Below are 13,096 nucleotides of genomic sequence, written 5' to 3'. Positions count from 1 at the left end.
GTTAACTTCTTGAGTTGCAGCAAGGGTGTGAATGACCCTTTGGAAGTTCCAGTGGTTAGATGTGATTGGCCTCGAGAAGCCTCAGCGGAAATGGCCCTCATCTCGCCTGGAGGGCAAAACCTCCTGGATTTTCTCGAGTTGCGGCAGGTGCTCTCGACTTACGACGGGGACCTCAGGGACCCGTTTTGGTGGCCTCAGGAAAGGCCAGTCCCCATGCGAGTTCCTCGGGGGCCTCTCGGGATTCTTCTCCCGTCGATGCCGGGGCCTAAGACCTTGTGTGGAGTCGGGGCTGGAACCTGAGGATTCCTCTCCAGTGCTGACATGGATCTTGGGGTACTTCTGGAGTCTCCCCAGGAGAGTCAGTCCTCATCTCGAATGCGGGCATGAACTTGCGCTTTCCTCCACAGCGGTAGCAGCAGTGTCACGCAGTCCGCTGCGTGGAATAAAGGATCTATGGTTTTCCCTAAAGTCTTTCCCACGAGGCTTTCCCACGAGGCTTTCCCACAGGGCTGTCCCACGTGCACAAGTGGTGGGAGTTGATCCTCGGCTTGAACGTCAAGGCAGTGCAGGGAAAACAGGTTCCTCTGGAATGGACTCACACATCTGGGGAACTCTTGGAATGGTGGCACGACCCTGGAGTTCCTCTCGCCTTTCCTGTGGAGAGCGCCTCCTCTTGAGATGCGACGGGAACGCCGGGAATTCTTTCCCTACGAAACAGGGAAAGGATCCCTCATCTCGAGCTTGGAGGCGGAAACGGGGCTCCCCTGGGTGTGTGTGGGACACCACGTGCTTCCTCTCGAGTGGAGACGGGTATGTCGGGGAACTTCTTGAGTTGCAGCAAGGGTGTGAAGGACCCTTTGGAAGTTCCAGTGGTTAGATGTGATTGGCCTCGAGAAGCCTCAGCGGAAATGGGCCTCATCTCGCCTGGAGGGCAAAACCTCCTGGATTTTCTCGAGTTGCGGCAGGTGCTCTCGACTTACGACGGGGACCTCAGGGACACGCTCTGGTGGCCTCAGGAAAGGCCAGTCCCCATGCGACTTCCTCGGGGGCCTCTCGGGATTCCTCTCCCGTCGATGCCGGGACCGAAGACCTTGTGTGGAGTCGGGGCGGGAACCTGAGGATTCCTCTCCAGTGCTGACATGGATCTTGGGGTAATTCTGGAGTCTCCCCAGGGGAGTCAGTCCTCGTCTGGAATGCGGGCATGCACTTGCGCTATCCTCCAGAGCGGTAGCAGCAGTGTCAAGCAGTCCGCCGCGTGCATCAAATGATCTATGGTTTTCCCTCGAGTCTTTCCCACGAGGCTTTCCCACGAGGCTTTCCCACAGGGCTGTCCCACGTGCACACGTGGTGGGAGTCGATCCTCGGCTTGAACGTCAAGGCAGTGCAGGGAAAACAGGTTCCTCTGGAATGGACTGACACATCTGGGGGACTCCTGGATAGGTGTCACGACCCTGGAGTTCCTCTCGCCTTTCCTGTGGAGAGCGCCTTCTCTTGAGATGCGACGGGAACGCCGGGAATTCTTTCCCTACGAAACAGGGAAAGGATCCCTCATCTCGAGCTAGGAGGCAGAAACGGGGCTCCCCTGGATGTGTGCAGGACCCCACGTGCTTCCTCTCGAGTGGAGACGGGTATGTCGGGGAACTTCTTGAGTTGCAGCAAGGGTGTGAAGGACCCTTTGGAAGTTCCAGTGGTTAGACGTGATTAGCCTCGAGAAGCCTCAGCGGAAATGGGCCTCATCTCGCCTGGAGGGCAAAACCTCCTGGATTTTCTCGAGTTGCGGCAGGTGCTCTCGACTTACGAAGGGGACCTCAGGGACCCGCTCTGGTGGCCTCAGAAAAGGCCAGTCCCCATGCGAGTTCCTCGGGGTCCTCTGGGGATTCCTCTCCCGTCGATGCCGGGGCCTAAGGCCTTGTGTGGAGTCGGGGCCGGAACCTGAGGATTCCTCTCCAGTGCTGACATGGATCTTGGGGTACTTCTGGAGTCTCCCCAGGGGAGTCAGTCCTCGTCTGGAATGCGGGCATGCACTTGCGCTATCCTCCAGAGCGGTAGCAGCAGTGTCAAGCAGTCCGCCGCGTGCATCAAATGATCTAAGGTTTTCCCTCGAGTCTTTCCCACGAGGCTTTCCCACGAGGCTTTCCCACAGGGCTGTCCCACGTGCACACGTGCTGGGAGTCGATCCTCGGCGTGAACGTCAAGGCAGTGCAGGGAAAACAGGTTCCTCTGGAATGGACTGACACATCTGGGGGACTCCTGGAATGGTGGCACGACCCTGGAGTTCCTCTCGCCTTTCCTGTGGAGAGCTCCTCCTCTTGAGATGCGACGGGAACGCCGGGAATTCTTTCCCTACGAAACAGGGAAAGGATCCCTCATCTCGAGCTAGGAGGCAGAAACGGGGCTCCCCTGGATGTGTGCAGGACCCCACGTGCTTCCTCTCGAGTGGAGACGGGTATGTCGGGGAACTTCTTGAGTTGCAGCAAGGGTGTGAAGGACCCTTTGGAAGTTCCAGTGGTTAGACGTGATTAGCCTCGAGAAGCCTCAGCGGAAATGGGCCTCATCTCGCCTGGAGGGCAAAACCTCCTGGATTTTCTCGAGTTGCGGCAGGTGCTCTCGACTTACGAAGGGGACCTCAGGGACCCGCTCTGGTGGCCTCAGGAAAGGCCAGTCCCCATGCGAGTTCCTCGGGGGCCTTTGGGGATTCCTCTCCCGTCGATGCCGGGGCCTAAGGCCTTGTGTGGAGTCGGGGCCGGAACCTGAGGATTCCTCTCCAGTGCTGACATGGATCTTGGGGTACTTCTGGAGTCTACCCAGGGGAGTCAGTCCTCGTCTCGAATGCGGGCATGCACTTCCGCTTTCCTCCAGAGCGGTAGCAGCAGTGTCACGCAGACCGCCGTGTGGATCAAAGGATCTATGGTTTTCCCTCAAGTCTTTCCCACGAGGCTTTCCCACGAGGCTTTCCCACAGGGCTGTCTCACGAGCACACGTGGTGGGAGACGATCCTCGGCTTGAACGTCAAGGCAGTGCAGGGAAAACAGGTTCCTCTGTAATGGACTGAACCATATGGGGTCTCTTGGAATGGTGGCACGACCCTGGAGTTCCTCTCGCCTTTCCTATGGGAGCGCCTCCTCTTGAGATGCGACGGGAACGCCGGGAATTCTTTCCCTACGAAACAGGGAAAGGATCCCTCATCTCGAGCTAGGAGGCGGAAACGGGGCTACCCTGGATGTGTGCGGGACCCTCGTGCTTCCTCTCGAGTGGAGACGGGTATGTCGGGGAACTTCTAGAGTTGCAGCAAGGGTGTGAAGGACCGTTTGGAAGTTCCAGTGGTTAGATGTGATTAGCCTCGAGAAGCCTCAGCGGAAATGGGCCTCATCTCGCCTGGAGGGCAAAATCTCCTGGATTTTCTCGAGTTGCGGCAGGTGCTCTCGACTTACGACGGGGACCTCAGGGACCCGCTCTGGTGACCTCAGGAAAGGCCAGTCCCCATGCGAGTTCCTCGGGGGCCTCTCGGGATTCCTTTCCCGTCGATGCCGGGGCCTAAAACCTTGTGTGGAGTCGGGGCCGGAACCTGAGGATTCCTCTCCAGTGCTGACATGGATCTTGGGGTACTTCTGGAGTCTCCCCAGGGGAGTCAGTCCTCGTCTCGAATGCGGGCATGCACTTGCGCTTTCCTCCAGAGCGGTAGCAGCAGTGTCACGCAGTCCGCCGCGTGGATCAAAGGATCTATGGTTTTCCCTCGAGTCTTTTCCACGAGGCTTTCCCACGAGGCTTTCCCACAGGGCTGTCCCACGTGCACACGTGGTGGGATTCGATCCCCGGCTTCAACGTCAAGGCAGTGCAGGGAAAAAAGTTTCCTCTGGAATGGACTGACACATCTGGGGGACTCTTGGAATGGTGTCACGACGCTGGAGTTCCTCTCGCCTTTCCTGTGGAGAGCGCATCCTCTTGAGATGCGACGGCAACGCCGGGAATTCTTTCCCTAAGAAACACGGAAAGGATCCCTCATCTCGAGCTAGGAGGCGGAAACGGGGCTCCCCTGGATGTGTGCGGGACCCTCGTGCTTCCTCTCGAGTGTAGACGGGTATGTCGGGGAACTTCTGGAGTTGCAGCAAGGGTGTGAAGGACCCTTTGGAAGTTCCAGTTGTTAGATGTGATTAGCCTCGGGAAGCCTCAGCGGAAATGTGCCTCATCTCGCCTGGAGGGCAAAACCTCCTGGATTTTCTCGAGTTGCGGCAGGTGTTCTCGACTTACGACGGGGACCTCAGGGACCCGCTCTGGTGGCCTCAGGAAAGGCCAGTCCCAATGTGATTTCCTCGGGGGCCTCTCGGGATTCCTCTCCCGTCGTTGCCAGGGCCTAAGACCTTGTGTGGAGTCGGGGACGGAACGTGAGGATTCCTCTCCAGTGCTGACATGGATCTTGGGGTACTTCTGGAGTCTCCCCAGGGGAGTCAGTCCTCGTCTCGAATGCGGGCATGCACTTGCGCTTTCCTCCAGAGCGGTAGCAGCAGTGTCACGCAGTCCGCCGCGTGGATCAAAGGATCTATGGTTTTCCCTCGAGTCTTTTCCACGAGGCTTTCCCACGAGGCTTTCCCACAGGGCTGTCCCACGTGCCTACGTGGTGGGATTCGATCCCCGGCTTCAACGTCAAGGCAGTGGAGGGAAAAAAGTTTCCTCTGGAATGGACTGACACATCTGGGGGACTCTTGGAATGGTGTCACGACGCTGGAGTTCCTCTCGCCTTTCCTGTGGAGAGCGCATCCTCTTGAGATGCGACGGCAACGCCGGGAATTCTTTCCCTAAGAAACACGGAAAGGATCCCTCATCTCGAGCTAGGAGGCGGAAACGGGGCTCCCCTGGATGTGTGCGGGACCCTCGTGCTTCCTCTCGAGTGTAGACGGATATGTCGGGGAACTTCTGGAGTTGCAGCAAGGGTGTGAAGGACCCTTTGGAAATTCCAGTTGTTAGATGTGATTAGCCTCGGGAAGCCTCAGCGGAAATGTGCCTCATCTCGCCTGGAGGGCAAAACCTCCTGGATTTTCTCGAGTTGCGGCAGGTGTTCTCGACTTACGACGGGGACCTCAGGGACCCGCTCTGGTGGCCTCAGGAAAGGCCAGTCCCCATGTGATTTCCTCGGGGGCCTCTCGGGATTCCTCTCCCGTCGTTGCCGGGGCCTAAGACCTTGTGTGGAGTCGGGGACGGAACGTGAGGATTCCTCTCCAGTGCTGACATGGATCTTGGGGTACTTCTGGAGTCTCCCCAGGGGAGTCAGTCGTCATCTCGAATGCGGGCATGCACTTGCGCTTTCCTCCAGAGCGGTAGCAGCAGTGTCACGCAGTCCGCCGCGTGGATCAAAGGATCTATGGTTTTCCCTCAAGTCTTTCCCACGAGGCTTTCCCACGAGGCTTTCCCACAGGGCTGTCCCACGTGCACACGTGGTGGGAGTCGATCCTCGGCTTGAACGTCAAGGCAGTGCAGGGAAAACAGGTTCCTCTGGAATGGACTGACACATCTGGGGGACTCTGGGAATGGAGGCACGACCCTGGAGTTCCTCTCGCCTTTCCTGTGGAGAGCGCCTCCTCTTGAGATGCGACGGGAACGCCGGGAATTCTTTCCCTACGAAACAGGGAAAGGATCCCTCATCTCGAGCTAGGAGGCGAAACGTGGCTCCCCTGGATGTGTGCGGGACCCTCGTGCTTCCTCTCGAGTGGAGACGGGTATGTCGGGGAACTTCTGGAGTTGCAGCAAGGGTGTGAAGGACCCTTTGGAATTTCCAGTGGTTAGATGTGATTAGCCTCGAGAAGCCTCAGCGGAAATGGGCCTCATCTCGCCTGGAGGGCAAAACCTCCTGGATTTTCTCGAGTTGCGGCAGGTGCTCTCGACCTACGACGGGGACCTCAGGGACCCGCTCTGGTGGCCTCAGGAATGGCCAGTCCCCATGCGAGTTCCTCGGGGGTCTCTCGGGATTCCTCTCCCGTCGATGCCAGGGCCTAAGACCTTTTGTGGAGTCGGGGCCGGAACCTGAGGATTCCTCTCCAGTGCTGACATGTATCTTGGGGTACTTCTGGAGTCTCCCCAGGGGAGTCAGTCCTCGTCTCGAATGAGGGCATGCACTTGCGCTTTCCTCCAGAGCGGTAGCAGCAGTGTCACGCAGTCCGCCGCGTGGATTAAAGGATCTATGGTTTTCCCTCGAGTCTTTCGCACGAGGCTTTCCCACGAGGCTTTCCCACAGGGCTGTCCCACGTGCACTGGTGGTGGGAGTCGATCCTCGGCTTGAACGTCAAGGCAGTGCAGGGACAACAGGTTCCTCTGGAATGGACTCACACATCTGGGGGACTCTTGGAATGGTGGCACGACCCTGGAGTTCCTCTCACCTTTCCTGTGGAGAGCGCCTCCTCTTGAGATGCGACGGGAACGCCGGGAATTCTTTCCCTACGAAACAGGGAAAGGATCCCTCATCTCGAGCTAGGAGGCGGAAACGGGGCTCCCCTGGATGTGTGCGGGACCCTCGTGCTTCCTCTCGAGTGGAAACGGGTATGTCGGGGAACTTCTTGAGTAGCAGCAAGGGTGTGAAGGACCCTTTGGAAGTTCCAGTGGTTAGATGTGATTAGCCTCGAGAAGCCTCAGCTGAAATGGGCCTCATCTCACCTGGAGGGCAAAACCTCCTGGATTTTCTCGAGTTGCGGCAGGTGCTCTCGACTTAAGACGAGGCCCTCAGGGACCCGGTCTGGTGGCCTCAGGAAAGGCCAGTCCCCATGCGAGTTCCTCGGGGGCCTCTCGGGATTGCTCTCCCGTCGTTGCCGGGGCCTAAGACCTTGTGTGGAGTCGGGGCCGGAACCTGAGGATTCCTCTCCAGTGCTGACATTGATCTTGGGGTACTTCTGGAGTCTCCCGAAGGGAGTCAATCCTCGTCTCGAATGCGGGGATGCACTTGCGCTTTCCTCCAGAGAAGTAGCAGCAGTTTCACGCATTCCGCCGCGTGGATAAAGGGATCTATGGTTTTCCCTCAAGGCTTAACCACGAGGCTTTCCCACAGGGCTGTCCCACGTGCCACCGTGGTGGGAGTAGATCCTCGGCTTGAATGTCATGGCAGTGCAGGGAAAACAGGTTCCTCTGCAATGGACTGACACATCTGGGGGACTCTTGGAATGGTGGCACGACCCTGGAGTTCCTCTCGCCTTTCCTGTGGAGAGCGCCTCCTCTTGAGATGCGACGGGAACGCCGGGAATTCTTTCCCTAGGAAACAGGGAAAGGATCCCTCATCTCGAGCTAGGAGGCAGAAACGGGGCTCCCCTGGATGTGTGTGGGACCCTCGTGCTTCCTCTCAAGTGGAGAGGGGTATGTCGGGGAACTTCTTGAGTTCCAGCAAGGGTGTGAAAGACCCTTTGGAAGCTCCAATGGTTAGATGTGATTAGCCTCGAGAAGCCTCAGCGGAAATGGGCCTCATTTCGCCTGGAGGGCAAAACCTCCTGGATTTTCTCGAGTTGCGGCAGGTGCTCTCGACTTACGACGGGGCCCTCAGGGACCCGCTCTGGTGGCCTCAGGAAAGGCCAGTCCCCATGCGAGTTCCTCGGGGGCCTCTCGGGATTGCTCTCCCGTCGATGCCGGGGCCTAAGACCTTGTGTGGAGTCGGGGCCGGAACCTGAGGATTCCTCTCCAGTGCTGACATGGATCTTGGGGTACTTCTGGAGTCTCCCCAGGGGAGTCAGTCCTCGTCTCGAATGCGGGCATGCACTTGCGCTTTCCTCCAGTGCGGTAGCAGCAGTGTCACGCAGTCCGCCGCGTGGATCAAAGGATCTATGGTTTTTCCTCAAGTCTTTCCCACGAGGCTTTCCCACGAGGCTTTCCCACAGGGCTGTCCCACGTGCACACGTGGTGGGAGTCGATCCTCGGCTTGAACGTCAAGGCAGTGCAGGGAAAACAAGTTCCTCTGGAATGGACTGACACATCTGGGGGACTCTGGGAATGGAGGCAAGACCCTGGAGTTCCTCTCGCCTTTCCTGTGGAGAGCGCCTCCTCTTGAGATGCGACGGGAACGCCGGGAATTCTTTCCCAACGAAACAGGGAAAGGATCCCTCATCTCGAGCTAGGAGGCGGAAACGGGGCTCCCCTGGATGTGTGCGGGACCCTCGTGCTTCCTCTCGAGTGTAGACGGGTATGTCGGGGAACTTCTGGAGTTGCAGCAAGGGTGTGAAGGACCCTTTGGAAGTTCCAGTTGTTAGATGTGATTAGCCTCGGGAAGCCTCAGCGGAAATGTGCCTCATCTCGCCTGGAGGGCAAAACCTCCTGGATTTTCTCGAGTTGCGGCAGGTGTTCTCGACTTACGACGGGGACCTCAGGGACCCGCTCTGGTGGCCTCAGGAAAGGCCAGTCCCCTTGTGATTTCCTCGGGGGCCTCTCGGGATTCCTCTCCCGTCGTTGCCGGGGCCTAAGACCTTGTGTGGAGTCGGGGACGGAACGTGAGGATTCCTCTCCAGTGCTGACATGGATCTTGGGGTACTTCTGGAGTCTCCAAAGGGGAGTCAGTCCTCGTCTCGAATGCGGGCATGCACTTGCGCTTTCCTCCAGAGCGGTAGCAGCAGTGTCACGCAGTCCGCCGCGTGGATCAAAGGATCTATGGTTTTCCCTCAAGTCTTTCCCACGAGGCTTTCCCACGAGGCTTTCCCACAGGGCTGTCCCACGTGCACACGTGGTGGGAGTCGATCCTCGGCTTGAACGTCAAGGCAGTGCAGGGAAAACAGGTTCCTCTGGAATGGACTGACACATCTGGGGGACTCTGGGAATGGAGGCACGACCCTGGAGTTCCTCTCGCCTTTCCTGTGGAGAGCGCCTCCTCTTGAGATGCGACGGGAACGCCGGGAATTCTTTCCCTACGAAACAGGGAAAGGATCCCTCATCTCGAGCTAGGAGGCGGAAACGGGGCTCCCGGGAATGTGTGCGGGACCCTCGTGCTTCCTCTCGAGTGCAGACGGGTATGTCGGGGAACTTCTTGAGTTGCAGCAAGGGTGTGAAGGACCCTTTGGAAGTTCCAGTGGTTAGATGTGATTGGCCTCGAGAAGCCTCAGCGGAAATGGGCCTCATCTCGCCTGGAGGGCAAAACCTCCTGGATTTTCTCGAGTTGCGGCAGGTGCTCTCGACTTACGACGGGGACCTCAGGGAACCGCTCTGGTGGCCTCAGGAAAGGCCAGTCCCCATGCGAGTTCCTCGGGGGCCTCTCGGGATTCCTCTCCCGTCGATGCCGGGGCCTAAGGCCTTGTATGGAGTCGGGGCCGGAACCTGAGGATTCCTCTCCAGTGCTGACATGGATCTTGGGGTACTTCTGGAGTCTCCCCAGGGGAGTCAGTCCTCGTCTCGAATGCGGGCATGCACTTGCGCTTTACTCCAGAGCGGTAGCAGCAGTGTCACGCAGTCCGCCGCGTGGATCAAAGGATCTATGGTTTTCCCTTGAGTCTTTCCCACGAGGCTTTCCCACGAGGCTTTCCACAAGGCTGCCCCACGTGCACACGTGGTGGGATTCAATCCTCGGCTTGAACGTCAAGGCAGTGAAAGGAAAACAGGTTCCTCTGGAATGGACTGACACATCTGGGGGACTCTTGGAATGGTGGCACGACCCTGGAGTTCCTCACGCCTTTCCTGTGGAGAGTGCCTCCTCTTGAGGTGCGACGGGAACGCCGGGAATTCTTTCCCTACGAAACAGGGAAAGGATCCCTCATCTCGAGCTAGGAGGCGGAAACCAGGCTCCCCTCGATGTGTGCGGGACCCCACTTGCTTCCTCTCGAGTGGAGACGGGTATGTCGCGGAACTGCGTGAGTTGCAGCAAGGGTGTGAAGGACCCTTTGGAAGTTCCAGTGGTTAAATGTGATTAGCCTCGAGAAGCCTCATCGGAAATGGGCCTCATCTCGCCTGGAGGGCAAATCCTCCTGGATTTTCTCGAGTTGCGGCAGGTGCTCTCGACTTACGACGGGGACCACAGGGACCCGCTCTGGTGGCCTCAGGAAAGGCCAGTCCCCATGCGACTTCCTCGGGGGCCTCTCGGGATTCCTCTCCCGTCGATGCCGGGGCCGAAGACCTTGTGTGGAGTCGGGGCCGGAACCTGATGATTCCTCTCCAGTTCTGACATGGATCTTGGGGTACTTCTGGAATCTCCCCAGGGGAGTCAGTCCTCGTCTCGAATGCGGGCATGCACTTGCGCTTTCCTCCAGGGCGGTAGCAGCAGTGTCACGCAGTCCGCTGCGTGGAGCAAAGGATCTATGGTTTTCCCTAAAGTCTTTCCCACGAGGCTTTCCCACGAGGCTTTCCCACAGGGCTGTCCCACGTGCACAAGTGGTGGGAGTCGATCCTCGGCTTGAACGTCAAGGCAGTGCAGGGAAAACAGGTTCCTCTGGAATGGACTCACACATCTGGGGGACTCTTGGAATGGTGGCACGACCCTGGAGTTCCTCTCGCCTTTCCTGTGGAGAGCGCCTCCTCTTGAGATGCGACGGGAACGCCGGGAATTCTTTCCCTACGAAACAGGGAAAGGATCCCTCATCTCGAGCTTGGAGGCGGAAACGGGGCTCCCCTGGATGTGTGCGGGACATCACGTGCTTCCTCTCGAGTGGAGACGGGTATGTCGGGGAACTTCTTGAGTTGCGGCAAGGGTGTGAAGGACCCTTTGGAAGTTCCAGTGGTTAGATGTGATTGGCCTCGAGAAGCCTCAGCGGAAATGGGCCTCATCTCGCCTGGAGGGCAAAACCTCCTGGATTTTCTCGAGTTGCGGCAGGTGCTCTCGACTTACGACGGGGACCTCAGGGACTCGCTCTGGTGGCCTCAGGAAAGGCCAGTCCCCATGCGACTTCCTCGGGGGCCTCTCGGGATTCCTCTCCCGTCGATGCCGGGACCGAAGACCTTGTGTGGAGTCGGGGCGGGAACCTGAGGATTCCTCTCCAGGGCTGACATGGATCTTGGTGTACTTCTGGAGTCTCCCCAGGGGAGTCAGTCCTCGTCTCGAATGCGGGCATGCACTTGCGCTATCCTCCAGAGCGGTAGCAGCAGTGTCAAGCAGTCCGCCGCGTGCATCAAATGATCTATGGTTTTCCCTCGAGTCTTTCCCACGAGGCTTTCCCACGAGGCTTTCCCACAGGGCTGTCCCACGTGCACACGTGGTGGGAGTCGATCCTCGGCTTGAACGTCAAGGCAGTGCAGGGAAAACAGGTTCCTCTGGAATGGACTGACACATCTGGGGGACTCCTGGAATGGTGGCACGACCCTGGAGTTCCTCTCGCCTTTCCTGTGGAGAGCGCCTCCTCTTGAGATGCGACGGGAACGCCGGGAATTCTTTCCCTACGAAACAGGGAAAGGATCCCTCATCTCGAGCTAGGAGGCAGAAACGGGGCTCCCCTGGATGTGTGCAGGACCCCACGTGCTTCCTCTCGAGTGGAGACGGGTATGTCGGGGAACTTCTTGAGTTGCAGCAAGGGTGTGAAGGACCCTTTGGAAGTTCCAGGTGTTAGACGTGATTAGCCTCGAGAAGCCTCAGCGGAAATGGGCCTCATCTCGCCTGGAGGGCAAAACCTCCTGGATTTTCTCGAGTTGCGGCAGGTGCTCTCGACTTACGACGGGGACCTCAGGGACCCGCTCTGGTGGCCTCAGAAAAGGCCACTCCCCATGCGAGTTCCTCGGGGTCCTCTGGGGATTCCTCTCCCGTCGATGCCGGGGCCTAAGGCCTTGTGTGGAGTCGGGGCCGGAACCTGAGGATTCCTCTCCAGTGCTGACATGGATCTTGGGGTACTTCTGGAGTCTCCCCAGGGGAGTCAGTCCTCGTCTGGAATGCGGGCATGCACTTGCGCTATCCTCCAGAGCGGTAGCAGCAGTGTCAAGCAGTCCGCCGCGTGCATCAAATGATCTATGGTTTTCCCTCGAGTCTTTCCCACGAGGCTTTCCCACGAGGCTTTCCCACAGGGCTGTCCCACGTGCACACGTGCTGGGAGTCGATCCTCGGCTTGAACGTCAAGGCAGTGCAGGGAAAACAGGTTCCTCTGGAATGGACTGACACATCTGGGGGACTCCTGGAATGGTGGCACGACCCTGGAGTTCCTCTCGCCTTTCCTGTGGAGAGCGCCTCCTCTTGAAATGCGACGGGAACGCCGGGAATTCTTTCCCTACGAAACAGGGAAAGGATCCCTCATCTCGAGCTAGGAGGCAGAAACGGGGCTCCCCTGGATGTGTGCAGGACCTCACGTGCTTCCTCTCGAGTGGAGACGGGTATGTCGGGGAACTTCTTGAGTTGCAGCAAGGGTGTGAAGGACCCTTTGGAAGTTCCAGTGGTTAGACGTGATTAGCCTCGAGAAGCCTCAGCGGAAATGGGCCTCATCTCGCCTGGAGGGCAAAACCTCCTGGATTTTCTCGAGTTGCGGCAGGTGCTCTCGACTTACAACGGGGACCTCAGGGACCCGCTCTGGTGGCCTCAGGAAAGGCCAGTCCCCATGCGAGTTCCTCGGGGGCCTCTGGGGATTCCTCTCCCGTCGATGCCGGGGCCTAAGGCCTTGTGTGGAGTCGGGGCCGGAACCTGAGGATTCCTCTCCAGTGCTGACATGGATCTTGGGGTACTTCTGGAGTCTACCCAGGGGAGTCAGTCCTCGTCTCGAATGCGGGCATGCACTTGCGCTTTCCTCCAGAGCGGTAGCAGCAGTGTCACGCAGACCGCCGTGTGGATCAAAGGATCTATGGTTTTCCCTCGAGTCTTTACCACGAGGCTTTCCCACGAGGCTTTCCCACAGGGCTGTCTCACGAGCACACGTGGTGGGAGTCGATCCTCGGCTTGAACGTCAAGGCAGTGCAGGGAAAACAGGTTCCTCTGTAATGGACTGAACCATATGGGGTCTCTTGGAATGGTGGCACGACCCTGGAGTTCCTCTCGCCTTTCCTGTGGGAGCGCCTCCTCTTGAGATGCGACGGGAACGCCGGGAATTCTTTCCCTACGAAACAGGGAAAGGATCCCTCATCTCGAGCTAGGAGGCGGAAACGGGGCTACCCTGGATGTGTGCGGGACCCTCGTGCTTCCTCTCGAGTGGAGACGGGTATGTCGGGGAACTTCTAGAGTTGCAGCAAGGGTGTGAAGGAC

The sequence above is a fragment of the Ovis canadensis genome, chromosome 22 (genome assembly GCF_042477335.2).
Source record: "Ovis canadensis isolate MfBH-ARS-UI-01 breed Bighorn chromosome 22, ARS-UI_OviCan_v2, whole genome shotgun sequence".
Lineage (NCBI taxonomy): Eukaryota > Metazoa > Chordata > Mammalia > Artiodactyla > Bovidae > Ovis > Ovis canadensis.
This window is presented reverse-complemented; position numbering follows the sequence as displayed.